Source organism: Pseudophryne corroboree, chromosome 2 (genome assembly GCF_028390025.1).
Source record: "Pseudophryne corroboree isolate aPseCor3 chromosome 2, aPseCor3.hap2, whole genome shotgun sequence".
Lineage (NCBI taxonomy): Eukaryota > Metazoa > Chordata > Amphibia > Anura > Myobatrachidae > Pseudophryne > Pseudophryne corroboree.
The window spans coordinates 668,242,570-668,256,942 of record NC_086445.1 but is presented as its reverse complement, the minus strand read 5'-3'; the positions used below and the strand labels follow the sequence as shown (position 1 = coordinate 668,256,942).

The following is a 14,373-nucleotide window of genomic DNA, read 5'->3' as shown; positions in this document are numbered from 1 at the left end:
TGAGCTGATCCAAGCTATCAGGCAAGGGATATTGTACCAGTTGGTCCTTTATCTGGTTAGAAAGACCTCTTCGGTACTGGTGTCTCAGGGCTGGGTCATTCCACTGGGTATCATGGGCCAACCTCCGAAACTCCGTACAGTAAACCTCAACTGGCCTTCGCCCTTGCTTAAGGATCGAAATCTGAGCCTCGGCTGAGGCCGTCTTGTCAGGGTCATCATACAACATGCCCAGTGCCGTAAAAAAAGCATCAACACTTTTAAGCGACGGACAGTCAGGCTGCAACCCATATGCCCAGACCTGTGGGTCTCCTTGTAGCAAGGAAATCACTATGCCCACCCGCTGAATCTCCGACCCAGAAGACTGAGGCCTAAGCCGGAAGTATAGCTTGCAGCTCTCCTTGAAACAAAAGAACTGCGAGCGATCTCCAGAAAAACGATCCGGGAGATTTACTTTCGGCTCCTTAACCCCTGCAGGTGCTGCTGCTGCGGGAGCTCCGCCAGCAGCCTGGGAGGTGTGCATTTTAATGGACAAATCATTAAATTGTCGAGTCAGGACCTGCACCTGATCGACCACCTGTTGCAACGTATTTTGAGGGGTATGCTCCATATTCCCACAAAATTTCAACAGGAGTATTAGGCTGCTGAATATGTTATGCACACCAGTGCCTGCAGGAATGTACTGGTGTTTGAACTGTTATGCAAAACAAATGGACTCACAGACAGACTGGGGAATATGACATAACGTACACAGAAGGTGATAGGGTAACAAAATACACACAAAGTGAACAGAGAAGCCCAGAGGCTAAGGAACTGGGTGTCTCCCTTGTATTAGTAATGCTCAGATGAGAAAAGCAAGATGTTGTGTTTTAATACGTAGAGAACCCGAAATGCTGTTGCTAAGGGCAACAGCAAAACCCTAAAGGGTTACCAACGGGTGTGGCAGTAAACTCCTTGGTCAGAGATGGAATGATAGACACAAGGAGAGTCTCCACAATCCTAATTCTCACTTGCAGTGCACAGGTTCAGCTTACTGCCACTAAACTGACCCCTGACACCTAGCACAGTGAGACAGGATTAGACAGGCAAGTCTTAGAATACAGCCGCAAACTTGCTAAGTTCACAGAGTAGTAACAGAACCCCAGCAAGCTAAACGACTGACTCCAGTCTTACTGCTAGGTCTGGATTGGCAGAGTGTAATACCAAATCCCCAGGCCTATTTGCAGTAAGCAACAAACAAATACAAAGCTACACAGTACTGGCTAACTTTCAGGAACTGACTAACCAACAAAGATTCAGCAGCATCTGCTTACCCTAAGAAGAGGCCTTTTAAAGCAGGTGCTGTCCACGCCCCACTCAGACCTAACAGACTGTGAGCACAAAAACCAGCACCGGATCCCCTACTGTGCACAGAGCCTGCAACCACTGCACAGCAAAAGACCCGAACCGGAGTATCAGCTGCGCTCAGGTTACTCTGCTAGCACTTGTCTCCCGGTTGCCATGACGACGTGGCAGCACAGGGCAGGAGACCCTAACAATACCCAACAATCTGTTTGATTTAACACACCACCCACTAAGGAGTGATAGTCACTCAAGGGATGCCGGTCCATGTGGATATTAAAACTGGATTGGCATTTCTTGATGCACCCATCCTCAACTACATTGTCACAGAGCCTACAGATACAGTTTTCTTCAGCTAACAATCCTTCACAATTCCTTCTATGGTCTATGTTATCGGATCGTTTTCTGATACTCGCCTTTGCTTGTTGATTATGTTGTTCTCGGAAAACTACGCCTCCATCTCTGTCATCAGAACCCATTCCAGAACTTCTCTCGACCTCCATGGTACTCTCGCCGGAACAGACTGCTCTGGTCAACATCATGGTCAACAGGAAAATCCGGATCACAGTCTCTTGAGGCAAGTCCATCTTAGGAGGAAACGAAGAAGAATGAGAAGGGGGAAAAAATAATTTGAGGGTGAGGGGATGGGAAGTGGAGAAAAACAATAAAAGGGAACAGGGAATCGACAACTGCTTTTGATCTTGTGATTTTCAATGCTCAGGTGCCGCCTCAGTCCTCCTGGAACAGACACTCCAGTGATACAACTTCCTCTACCGTCTGTTCCTTATCACGGGACCTCTCTGGATCAGCAACCTTCTTACAATGGGACGAATGAACCCAAGTCTCTCTCTCGACAACCTTCAATGCTGTAGTGCTAGTCAATAAGACTTGGTATGGTCCTTCCCATCTGTCAATAAGGCAACCTGAGCGTAGAAAATTCCGTATCATTACATAATCCCCAGGTTCAATGTCATGACAATTACTATCTGGTAAATCAGGAATCACCAACTTCAAATTATCATTTTGATTCCTTAGCTGTTTACTCATGTTAATCAGGTATTTTACAGTCACTTCATTGTTACACTTCAAATCATCCTGAGGGTTAATCATAACATGCGGTTGTCGACCAAACAAGATTTCAAAGGGAGACAGATTAAGAGGGGACCTGGGAGTGGTTCTGATGCTGTACAGTACTATGGGTAAAGCTTCTGGCCATGTCAATCCTGTCTCTGCCATAACTTTGCTCAGTTTATTTTTAATAGTGCTGTTCACTCTTTCCACCTTCGCACTCGCCTGTGGACGGTATGGAGTGTGCAGCTTGCTATCAATTCCCATCAACTTACACATTCCTTGAAAGACATCACCTGTAAAATGGGTACCCCTATCACTTTCGATAATTCTAGGGATACCATATCTACATACAAATTCCTGCACAATTTTCTTAGCAGTAAACATAGCGGTATTTGTGGCCGCAGGAAATGCTTCGACCCAATTTGAGAACACATCTATACAAACAAGTACATATTTCAAATTTCGACAAGGGGGTAATTGGATAAAGTCAATCTGTATTACCTGAAAAGGTCCGCCTGTAGGTGGGATATGAGATGGTTCTGTTGGTATTGCCTTTCCGATATTCTTTCTCAAACAGGTAAGGCATGACATTGCTCTCTTACCTGCATGAGATGAAAATCCTGGGGCGCACCAATATGCTCTTACCAACTTACACATTCCTTCCTTGCCCAGATGAGTCAGCCCGTGTGCTGCCTCAGCTAAACATGGAAGATATGCTCTGGGGGCCACTGGTTTACCTTGTCCATCCGTCCAGAGTCCTGAGGACTCCTGGCCATATCCCTTTGCCTTCCAGACTGCCTTTTCCTGTGTGGAACACAAATTTTGCATTTCACTCAACTTCTGTGTGTTGATGGTATTAAATACCATCAATTGTGTGGTGTCTGTTTGTCTGGGGGTACCAGCTGCTAACTTAGCAGCTTCATCTGCTCGGCTGTTACCAAGTGATACTGGGTCCTGGCTATATGTGTGTGCTTTACACTTGATAACAGCCACTCTGTCGGGTTCCTGTATCGCTGTTAGAAGCCTTTTGATGTGAGCTGCATGCGCTACCGGTGTACCAGCTGCCGTCATGAAATTTCTGAGGCGCCATAGGGCTCCGAAATCGTGGACTACCCCGAATGCGTATCTAGAGTCGGTGTAGATATTGGTTGATTTGCCCTTAGCCAATTCACATGCTCTGGTTAGGGCGACCAGTTCAGCAACCTGGGCTGAGTGAGGTGGGCCTAGCGGTTCTGCTTCTATGGTGCCTTGGTCATCTACGACTGCGTATCCAGTACACAAGTCTCCCGAGTCCGACTGTCTGTGACAACTACCATCCGTGTAGAAGGTAAGGTCTACATCTTCCAGTGGGTTGTCACTGATGTCGGGCCTTGCGGTAAAATTTTGGGTCAAATATTCCATACAATCATGCATGTCATCTTTTGTATTAAATTCTCCTTCCCCACCACTCTCATCCTCCACCCTTTGTGCCTGTCCAGGCACACCTGGGAGATATGTTGCAGGATTTAATGCACTGCATCTCCTTATGGTGATGTTTACGGGGGCCATTAGTGCCAATTCCCATCTTGTAAACCGCGCTGATGAGACGTGCCTGGTTTGGGCAGAATTTAGCAAGGCTGACACTGCATGTGGTGTATGAATTGTGAGGTTGTGACCTAGCACTACATCTTCGCTTTTCGTTACTAGCAATGCTATCGCAGCAATGCTTCACAAGCATGTGGGGAGGGATCGCGCTACCGTATCTAGCTGAGCGCTGTAGTATGCTACTGGCCTGCTGGCATCACCGTGCTTTTGGGTTAGGACGCCTGCCGCGCAACCAGCACTTTCTGTTCCGTACAGCTCAAAGGGTTTCCCATAGTCTGGCATACCTAATGCTGGTGCCTGCGTTAGGCACTGTTTAAGTCTCTCAAATGCCATCTCGGACTCGTCTGTATGCGAAATCCGATCAGGCTTGTTTGAGGAAACCATCTCCTGCAAAGGTAATGCTAGAATGGAAAATCCTGGGATCCAGTTACGGCAATACCCACACATTCCTAAAAATGTTCTGATCTGTTGCTGGGTTTGTGGCAGAGTCATGTCTCTAATTGCTTGAATTCTATCAGCGGTCAGGTGTCTCAGTCCTTGTGTTAGACAGTGTCCCAAATATTTTACTTTAGTTTGGCATAATTGCAACTTGTCTTTGGAAACCTTGTGTCCTGTGTCTGAAAGATGAAACAGGAGCTGTTTCGTATCCTTCAGGGATGCTTCCAATGAATCAGAACACAGTAGTAAATCATCCACGTACTGTATCAATACTGATCCACTCTCTGGTTGGAAAGACTGTAAACAATCATGCAAAGCCTGGGAAAATATACTTGGACTGTCTATGAAACCTTGTGGTAATCGAGTCCATGTGTATTGGACTCCTCTGTATGTAAATGCAAACAAATATTGGCTGTCAGGGTGCAGAGGTACCGAAAAGAAAGCGGAGCAGAGGTCAATAACAGTGAAAAATTTTGCAGTGGGAGGGATTTGCATAAGGATGACAGCTGGATTTGGCACTACGGGGAACTGACTCTCAACTATTTTGTTAATCCCCCTTAGATCCTGCACTAGCCTGTAACCCCTCCCCCCACTCTTTTTCACAGGGAAGATGGGACTATTGGCAGTGCTGGACGTTCTTACCAGAATGCCCTGTTGTAGCAAGCGCTCTATTACTGGGTATACTCCTAACTCCACCTCTGGCTTCAGAGGGTATTGTGGGATTTTTGGAGCTATCCTACCATCTTTTACTTGCACAACTACTGGAGCTACGTTTGCCATCAATCCAGTGTCTTGTCCGTCTTTAGTCCACAGTGACTCTGGTATCTGGGATGTCATTTCTTCTACTTGGGATGGAGTCCTATTTGTCATAATGGTATGTGACAGTAATTTTGATGGGGAGTCTAACATGTCTCGCACTTCCTGAGCGTGATTCTCAGGTATGTCCAAGAATACACCCTCAGGAGTACAATAAATGACGCACCCCATTTTACACAATAAGTCTCTTCCCAGGAGATTAGTCGGTGCCGATGCAGCCAGCAAAAAGGAATGCTTGGTATGTAAAGGCCCTATTGTAATCTCGGCTGGTTTGCTAACAGGGTAATGCTGGACTACTCCCGTTACTCCCATGGCTGGAATTGTCTTACCAGTGGTTCTCATGCCCACTGTCGAATTTATCACTGATTTGGCCGCCCCCGTATCTACAAGAAAGTTTAATGATTTACCAGCTACATTAATTGCAATTTCGGGTTCACTTCCAAGACTTGCAATCAATTTTACTGGCTGCAGATTACAGGTATGGCCATACCCCTATTGGGTATGGTGACCTCCCTGAATCCCGCTGACAGCAACTACTTGTGAAGGGGTTAAATGGGAACTACCAGAGGCTTGCCAGTCTCTGTTTGGGGGGTATCTTTTTGTTTCCCCTGCATGTGGCTCATAACTCCGTTTCTGCGGACTCTGCTCCCAATGTCGTGTGTCGTGTCGTTGTCTAGGGGGTTGATAAGGCTTTTGTATGTTTCTCGATTTACAGTCTCGTGCAAAGTGTCCCTCTCTATGACAGAAATAACAGGTTACCACATTTGACTTACCCACAGGGTTTGGTGATTTATACAAAGGCTGCCTTGTGGTCAGGGCCTGTATACTTACGGCCATTAACTTATCACCTTGTAATTCCCTGTGTCTGGTGATATTCCGATCGTGATCCACAGCTGCCTCTCTCAAAGTAGCCACGACAGACCTCGCCAACATGGTTGCGTGGTCTGTACCCTTGTCTTTAATGCCTCTTTTAAACCATCCATTAGTACAGATACTGCTACTTCTCGATGGTTTATGTTTGTTTTAATGTCCTCTATGCCTGTGTATTTTGCCATATCTAGTAATGCCCTGTGAAAATACTCGGCAGCTGTTTCTGATTCTTTTTGTTTAATGGAGAAAATCTTGTTCCATTTAACTACAGCTGGAAAATACTCCTTTAACTGTAAACTTATCCTTTTTACATTGTCTTTGTTGTACACATCTGTAAGAGGTACATCCTGATCCAATCCACAGTCAGCTAAAAATTGAGCCGAGTCGACATTGGAGGGTAAACAAGCCCTCAGCAATACCTGCCAGTCTTTGTTATTGGGCTCTAAAGTGTTCCCTAGGTCTCTGATGTATTTCTGGCTAGCAACTAGATCTTTTCTAGGATCAGGGAATTCAGACACTATGGTTCTTAATTCCATTCGGGAAAACGGGCTGTACATGGCAATGTTCCTGATAGGAGTGACTCCTGTAGTGTCCGTTTTCCCATTTGGAACTGCTATTACCCTAACGGGAGCAAGTTTAATAACATCATTCTGTGTAGATTCTACAGCCTGTGGTGAAATGGTTTCAGCATAGTGTATGGTGCCGTACTTACCTGTTGATACGACCTCACCTGTCCCTCCGCTAGGGGGCTTTGTTACTAATCTTAAGGGTTGGGCCGTGCCTACTGTTGTTTCTGATATGGTGGCTGCTAGAGAGAGCGCCGATATTGTTGCCGATTCGTCCTCTTGATCACACTCCTGGGGAAAGTTCAAAACAGGGTACAACTTGCACGGGTTAATACTTGCATTGGTTAACTTATTAACATTTACACAGTTGCTAAGTGTTTGTTTGTTACACCCTAATGCGTCATTCTCCGCAACCAATTTCTCTCCTGATATGTATGGTGGCGGCGGGGCCGTGGCTATCAGTTTCTTGATAGGATTAGATCCCGCCGCCTGAGCCAATCCTCTCTGTATTTCACCCTCCTGTTGCCATAACTGCAAATAATCATAATGTTTGATTCGTCTCTTTGTTGATTTAATGAGACATATCCTCCTCCTTAGATTTTGTAACACTTCTGGGCTAAAGCTGCCTACTCTTGGGAACTTCTCCCCGTCATGCACAGTCATTCTCTCCCATTCATCACATAAAACCTCTGTGTGTGAACCGTATTTTTCACACATTACGTACCTTGCCGACCCGATTGGTCGGTTTACTGAATCATCCCGAACCGAGGTTGATCGCCCCCTACCTGAACAATTGGCCCCCATAACTTGCAGGTGTTGCTTTCACCACCTCTGACCTTCAATCAGGGTCTTCAGCGAACCCTTACAAAAACCAAAATGTTCACGATAGGCTGACGGTGGCGGTTTACCGAGTACCCCACTCACTCGCCCACGCCGACCAATACGACCTACACACTGCCCTAGTGCTGGCGTACTCGACCCAGGGCCCCTATGAACCTTCGTTTACTGGAACATGTGAGTGTGATCCGCAGAGCATTAACCCTTTCCAGTAACTGTTGGTTGTTGGATAATTCCTGAGTGACCAGCGAACTTCCCTTTAGAAAATAAAAAATTACACAAATCACGTCAGAATGTACAAATAGCGTTTATGACCCGTTTCGTACACAAATGGTACTGGTCAGATTAACTAATGCACACAATTACGTGCGGTACAATCGTTCAGCACATAAGCAACTAATCTTATGTGCGGAGCGACCAGTGGAATCGAAAATTGCGGCTGCGAATTCCTTCAGCATGAGCTTTATTGGCCTATATGGGTTCTGCACCAACCCCCTGGGTTGTGCTCTTTTCCTGGACCTCCTGGTCAATTCCGGACCTCCTGGTCTGTGCTACAATAGATCTCCTGGTCTGCTATACTCTAATGCTCAGATTTTATGTTTAACAAAGGATGCCTCCCTTGCCACCATGCACGTCACTTACATGTATGTACCCTGTGAGAACTCGACTTCCTGTGGTTCAAACCTCAAAAATTGTATAAACTTATATATGCAAACACTCACTCACCACATGTACACTTTTGTTTCTATTTCTATTTCTGCGCAGAAATTTTCTTTCCTTTAGACCAGATGTGTTGTAAATTTGGAGAAGGATCTGTTAGTCTAAATTTCGGACACTAAAATAGATTTGCGCTATTTATCGCGTTGCCACCTTTTCGCCTGTTACAATAACACTAGCGTGTGATTTGAGTTACGTGGGCGTACCCGGACGCTCCGTTGCGTAATATACGCTGCGTGCGTCGGCCTTTGAGTTGCGTACGCGAGTCTCACCCTTTGTTAGAGACACGTGTACACAAAGCAACTATCCACCGTAACACAATGTACACGTTTATCAATGTAGGTGATCCTCGATCATCTACCGAACACCACACCAATCTCTCCTTGTATCTTTAGGTAGAGCTGCGTGTGTGCTTTGCAATTTATTTCTTAATGTATTACTTTTATACTTTAACTATGAAATAGCGACAAATCTCTCTTAGCACGTTTATCAATTATAGAATGGCAAACAGGAGAGTGATATATGAAAATACACGAATGAAAAGAAATGCAGATATGTGCGTGCGTGCGTACGCAAGACAGAAATAAACAGTTTTAAAAGACACTAGCGTGTTGTTCTTACCTCCGGTTCCGGATTCCCTCAGCACCCTTTACTAAGCGAAGCAGACGCTTATCCAGACAGCACTACGAGGAATATGACCTCCCGCCCTTTGCTGATGGATAATGTCTGCTGAAATTACCTAGTATAGATATGTGAAGGACGGACGAGCCGCCAATTGATAAAGCTAAATATTTATCTTACTTAAAACCCTTTAAGAGGTCTAAGAACACTGTACGCTATTAACGTATGGAATACCGTAAGGGTACGCACGTTGCGTAACAATCGCTTAGCCGTAGTCGAGACGCTCAAGCGTTACGTTCGCTCACGGCCAAGAGATCACAGGCAGGCCCGCTATTGGCTGCCGACTAACGTAATGATTCGCTATAGCGTAGCGGACGCTCGGGACCACGAGGAGATCACCAGCGGCGCAGACGCTCACAATGTTAAACCTTTGTAACTATACCATAAAACAGTGTATTATGCAGTAAACCTTGGTGTAGTGATAAGATGAGAGTGCAACACTGTGTAAGCGGGTTTACACTAAAGCTGTTTGAGCGATAGAGACGCTCCTATTACCCACTGCAATATAATGAACACACAATACCGGTCTAAGGGTCTAACGCCTTTTAAGGAAATGAATGAACGTTCAAAAAGAATAATACAATACAAGTTATACACTACCAATATAACATAGACTCCCTAACCAGATAACTACACATGAAATACAATATCAGTACAATAACTATATAAGAGAAACGAGAGAGAAAGAGAAGAGAGAGAGAGAGAGAGATATGGCTCAGAATAACAAGAAAGACAATATGATTGCGGAGAAAAACTTACGCACAAAGGGGAACGATCGCATGCGCCTCTGGATATCCAGCTCCCGATTATCAGCAATGAGAACCGTTGAAGAGTGAGAGCTGGATAAGATCGGCTTGTCTATTTATGCCCCACACACAATACAATTCAATGGTCCCTACAATCTCATTGTTCATTGGACACAGGAATTCGTCTTCGCACTAAAACAAAAGGCCATAGGTTGATTCATACCGGTGGGCTGTGTCTACTTCCAACTGCTCAGGTGGGTGGGAAACTAGGTTTCCCGCCGCATGGATAAGTGAGTGCAAATAATAGTAAATGGACATAAACTTCTTATGTCCATAACTATTCGCACGAGCGATTAATCTGCTCCAAACCAACACCGGAATATTGCTAATTAAATACTCTTCCGATGGATACTAAACACCACTGTATAATCCTTGTCTGACCCTTTGTATCAGACAAAGAGGGATCTCTCTGTCCATGAACATGCTACATTAACTAAACTTTCAGAATCTATCAAAGGGACCATGATCTACAAAATACATTATATGGTTAAAATATATATCGATTGAGTCGCCCGCTAGACGCATACAAACTCTACCGTAAATCCGCATATCGTGCGCCTGCGGGTGCACGCGAAGGCGAGTATGCGCACGCACGGGAGAGCTCTTGCACGCGCAGCGGGAGCTCGCATGAGGTGCAAATATGGCAGTGTGCATAGTGATATTTTTCTGACTTTGACAAGCTGTAGATGAGCTTTGTGGTTTCTGTTAGAGCTCTTCTACTTCTAATTACTGGTACATTCTGTAAATGAATAAGTTTCAAAATGGAATGCATGAAGATAACGTTGTAGTTAGTATAAAAATAACTGCTGCACCTGGTATTCCCAGGTGGTCTACCACCCATGTACTGCCAGGTTCAAAACTGTTTAGCATCCAAGATCATACGAAAGTGGGCATGTCCAGTGTGGTATGGCTGTCGATGAGCTTTGTGGTTTCTGTTAGAGCTCTTCTACTTCTAACTACTAGTACATAAATTAATAAGTTTCAAAATGAAATGCATCAAGAGAACGTTGTTGGTCGTGTAACAATAACTACAGTACTTGGTATTCCCTAGTGGTCTCCTATCCTAGTACTAACCAGGCCCAACACTGATTAGCTTACAAGATAAGATGAGATTGGGCATGTTCATTGCGGTGAGGCTGTAGATGAGCGTTATGGTTTCTGTTAGAGCTTTTCTACTTCTAACTACTGGTATATAAATGAATGTTTAAAAATGGAATGCATCAAGCAAAGGTTGTTGAAAGTATAAAAATACCTACACCACCTACTAAACCCAGTTGGTCTCCCACCCAAGTACTAAACAGGCCCAGCACTGCTTAGCTTAGATAACAGGCGAGATTGGGAATGTCCAGTGTGGTGTAGCTGTAGATGAGCTTTGTGATTTCTGTTAGAGGTTTTCTACTTCTAACTACTGGTACATAAATGAATAAGTTTCAAAATGGAATGCATGAAGATAACATTGTAGTTAGTATAAAAATAACCACAGCACCAGGTATTCCCAGGTGGTCTACCATCCATGTACTGCCAGGCTCAAAACTGTTTGGCATCCAAGATCAGACGAATTTGGGCATGTCCAGTGTGGTATGGCTGTCGATGAGCTTTGTGGTTTTTGTTAGAGCTTTTTTACTTCTAACTACTATTAAATGAATATGTTTCAAAATAGAATACATCAAGAGAATGGTGTCGGTAGTATAAAAAAATACCTACAGCAACTGGTATTCCCATATAGTCTCCCACCAGAGTACTAATCAGGCCCAACATTGCTTAGCTTCAAGATCTTTTGAGATTGGGCATGTGCAGTGTGGTGTGGCTGTAGATAAGCTTTGTGGTTTCTGTTAGAGCTCTTCTACTTCAAACTACTAGTACATAAATGAATAAGTTTCAAAATAGAATGCATCAAGAGAACGTTGTTGGTCGTGTAAGAATAACTACAGCACTTGGTATTCCCTAGTGGTCTTCCATCCTAGCACTAACCAGGCCCAAAACTGATTAGCTTACAAGATAAGATGAAATTGGGCATGTCCATTATGGTGCGGCTGTAGAAGAGCTTCGTGGTGTCTGTTAAAGCTTTTCTACTTCTAACTACTGGTACATAAATGAATAAATTTCAAAATGGAATATATCAAGAGAACGTTGTTGGTAGTACAAAAATACCTACAGCACCTGGTATTCCCAGGTGGTCTCCAATCCAAGTACTAACACTGCTTAGCATCCAAAATGAGATTTGACATGTCTATTGTGGTGTGGCTGTAGATGAGCTTTATGATTTCTGCTTGAGCTCTTCTACTTCTTACTAATGGTACATAAATGAATACGTTTTATAATTGAATGTATCAATAGAATGTTGTTGGTAGTATAAAAATACCTATAGCATCTTTTATTCCCAGGTGGTCTCACATTCCAGGACTATTCAGGCCCAACACTGCTTAGCTGCCAAGAGCAGATGAGATTGGGCATGTCCAGCGTGGTGTGGCTGTAGATGAGATTTGTGGTTTCTGTTAGAGCTCTTCTACTTATAACTACTGGTACATGAATGAACAAGTTTAAAAATGGAATGCATAAAAAAAATGTTGTTGGTAGTATAAAAATGACTACAGCACCTGGCATTACCAGGTGATCTCCCATCCAAGTACTAACTAGGCCCAATACTGCTTAGCTTCCAAGACCAGATGATATTGCTCATTGTAAGGGAGCTTGATCATTGTAAGGGAGCTGGTATTTTAAAGTGTAGCTTGGATTTTTAAGTGTATGTGAGTTGGAATCAGCAGAAGGAGCCAGAAGCCGAGTGAAAAGGAGGTGCAGTGAGCTGGAACAACTGCAACTGCTAGGTGGAGTATCGGTGCCGCAGGAGAGGTCACACTCAGATAAGTATTGATTACTTACTTATTGTGTATTGATTGTATTGGTTAGTTAGTTCAGATGAAATTGGGCATGTCCAGTGTGGTATGGCTGTCGATGAGCTTTGTGGTCATATAAAAATACCTACAGCACCTGGTATTCCCAGGTGGTCCCCCATCCAAGTACTAACCAGGGCCCAACACTGCTAAGCTTACAAGATTAGATGAGATTGGGCATGTCCACTGTGGTGTGGCTGTAGATGAGCTTTGTGGTTTCTGTCAGAGCTCTTCAACTTCTAACTGCTGGTACATAAATGAATAAGTTTCAAAATGGATGCATCAAGAGAGCGGTGTTGGTAATATAAAAACACCTACAGAACCTGGTATTACCAGGTGGTCTCCCATCCAAGGGGATCGGTATGAAATACCTACAATCAAAATACAGACGATCAAAATACTGACAGCAATTGACCGACAGTCAAAATCCCGAAAAAGTCAAAATACCGACATTTAAAATACTGACAAGGTCAAAATACCGACATGCAAAATGTCGACAGGTCAAAATGCCGACATGAGTTTTCATATTTTTGTGTGTATGTCAACATACATCGACATGGACACCATATAAGTGTACCGCGTCCCCTCGCATGGCTCGCTGCGCTCACCATGCTTCGGGCACGGTGCCTCGATGAGCTCGGCACACTATTATATTCCCCCTCCAGGTCCACTGTGATGGTAAAGTATGAACAAGTCGGTTTCAATGAAAAAAATCTTGAAAAACTCATGTCGGCATTTTGACCTGTCAACATTTTACATGTTGATATTTTAAATGTCGATATTTTGACCATGTCGGTATTTTGACAGTCGGTAAATTGACTGCATCCCCATCCAAGTACTAAGCAAGCCCAACACTGTTTAGCTTCCAAGATCAGATGAGATTGAGCATGCCCAGTGTGGTACGGGTGTAGATGCACTTTATAGTTTCTGTTAGAGCTCTGCTACTTCTAACTACTGGTACTTAAATGAATAAGATTTAAATGTTATGCATCAAGAGAATGGTGTTGGTAATATAAGAACACCTACAGCACCTGGTATTCCCAGGTAGTCTCCCGAGATCCGGTCTGAAATTCTGAATATCGACAGTGTCTAGGTCGACAATGTTTAGGTCGACCACTATAGGTCGACAGTCACTAGGTCGACAGGGTCAGAAGGTCGACATGTTCTAGGTCGACAGGTCAAAAGGTCAACAAGTTTTTTTTTTAAATCTTTTTTTTTACTTTTTCATACTTACCAATCCACGTGGACTATAATTGGAACGGTAATCAGTGCCGAGCAAAGCAGTAGCGGAGCGAGGCACCTTGCCTGAAGTTCGCTCGCCATGCGAGGGGACACGCTGCACTAAATGGGGTTCCCGGTCACTCTACTAAGTAAACGACACCAAAAAAACTCATGTTGACCTTTTGGCCTAGAACATGTCGACCTATAGTGGTCGACCTAAACATTGTCAACCTAGACACTGTCAATCTAATGATCCACACACAGTCTCCCATCAAACTACTAACCAGGCCCAACACTGCTTAGCTTCCGAGAAGATGATATTGGTCATGTCCAGTGTGGTGTGGCTGTAGATGAGCTTTGTGGTTAGAGCTCTTCTACTTCTAACTACTGGTATATAAATGAATAAGTTTCAAAATGGAATGTATCAAGAGATCATTGTTGGTAGTATAAAAAAAGCCAACAGCACTTTGTTTTCCTAGGTGGTCTCCCATCCAAGTACTAAGCAGGCCCATCACTGCTAAGCTTCCAAGATAAGAT

At 44.1% G+C, this 14,373-nt stretch overlaps 2 pseudogenes; both read right to left on the bottom strand.

The window, feature by feature from the left end:
- Positions 1-11,421: 11,421 nt before the first annotated feature.
- Positions 11,422-11,539, bottom strand: LOC135052623 (5S ribosomal RNA; annotated as a pseudogene).
- A 1,161-nt stretch (positions 11,540-12,700) lies between these two features.
- Positions 12,701-12,820, bottom strand: LOC135051591 (5S ribosomal RNA; annotated as a pseudogene).
- Positions 12,821-14,373: the final 1,553 nt, after the last annotated feature.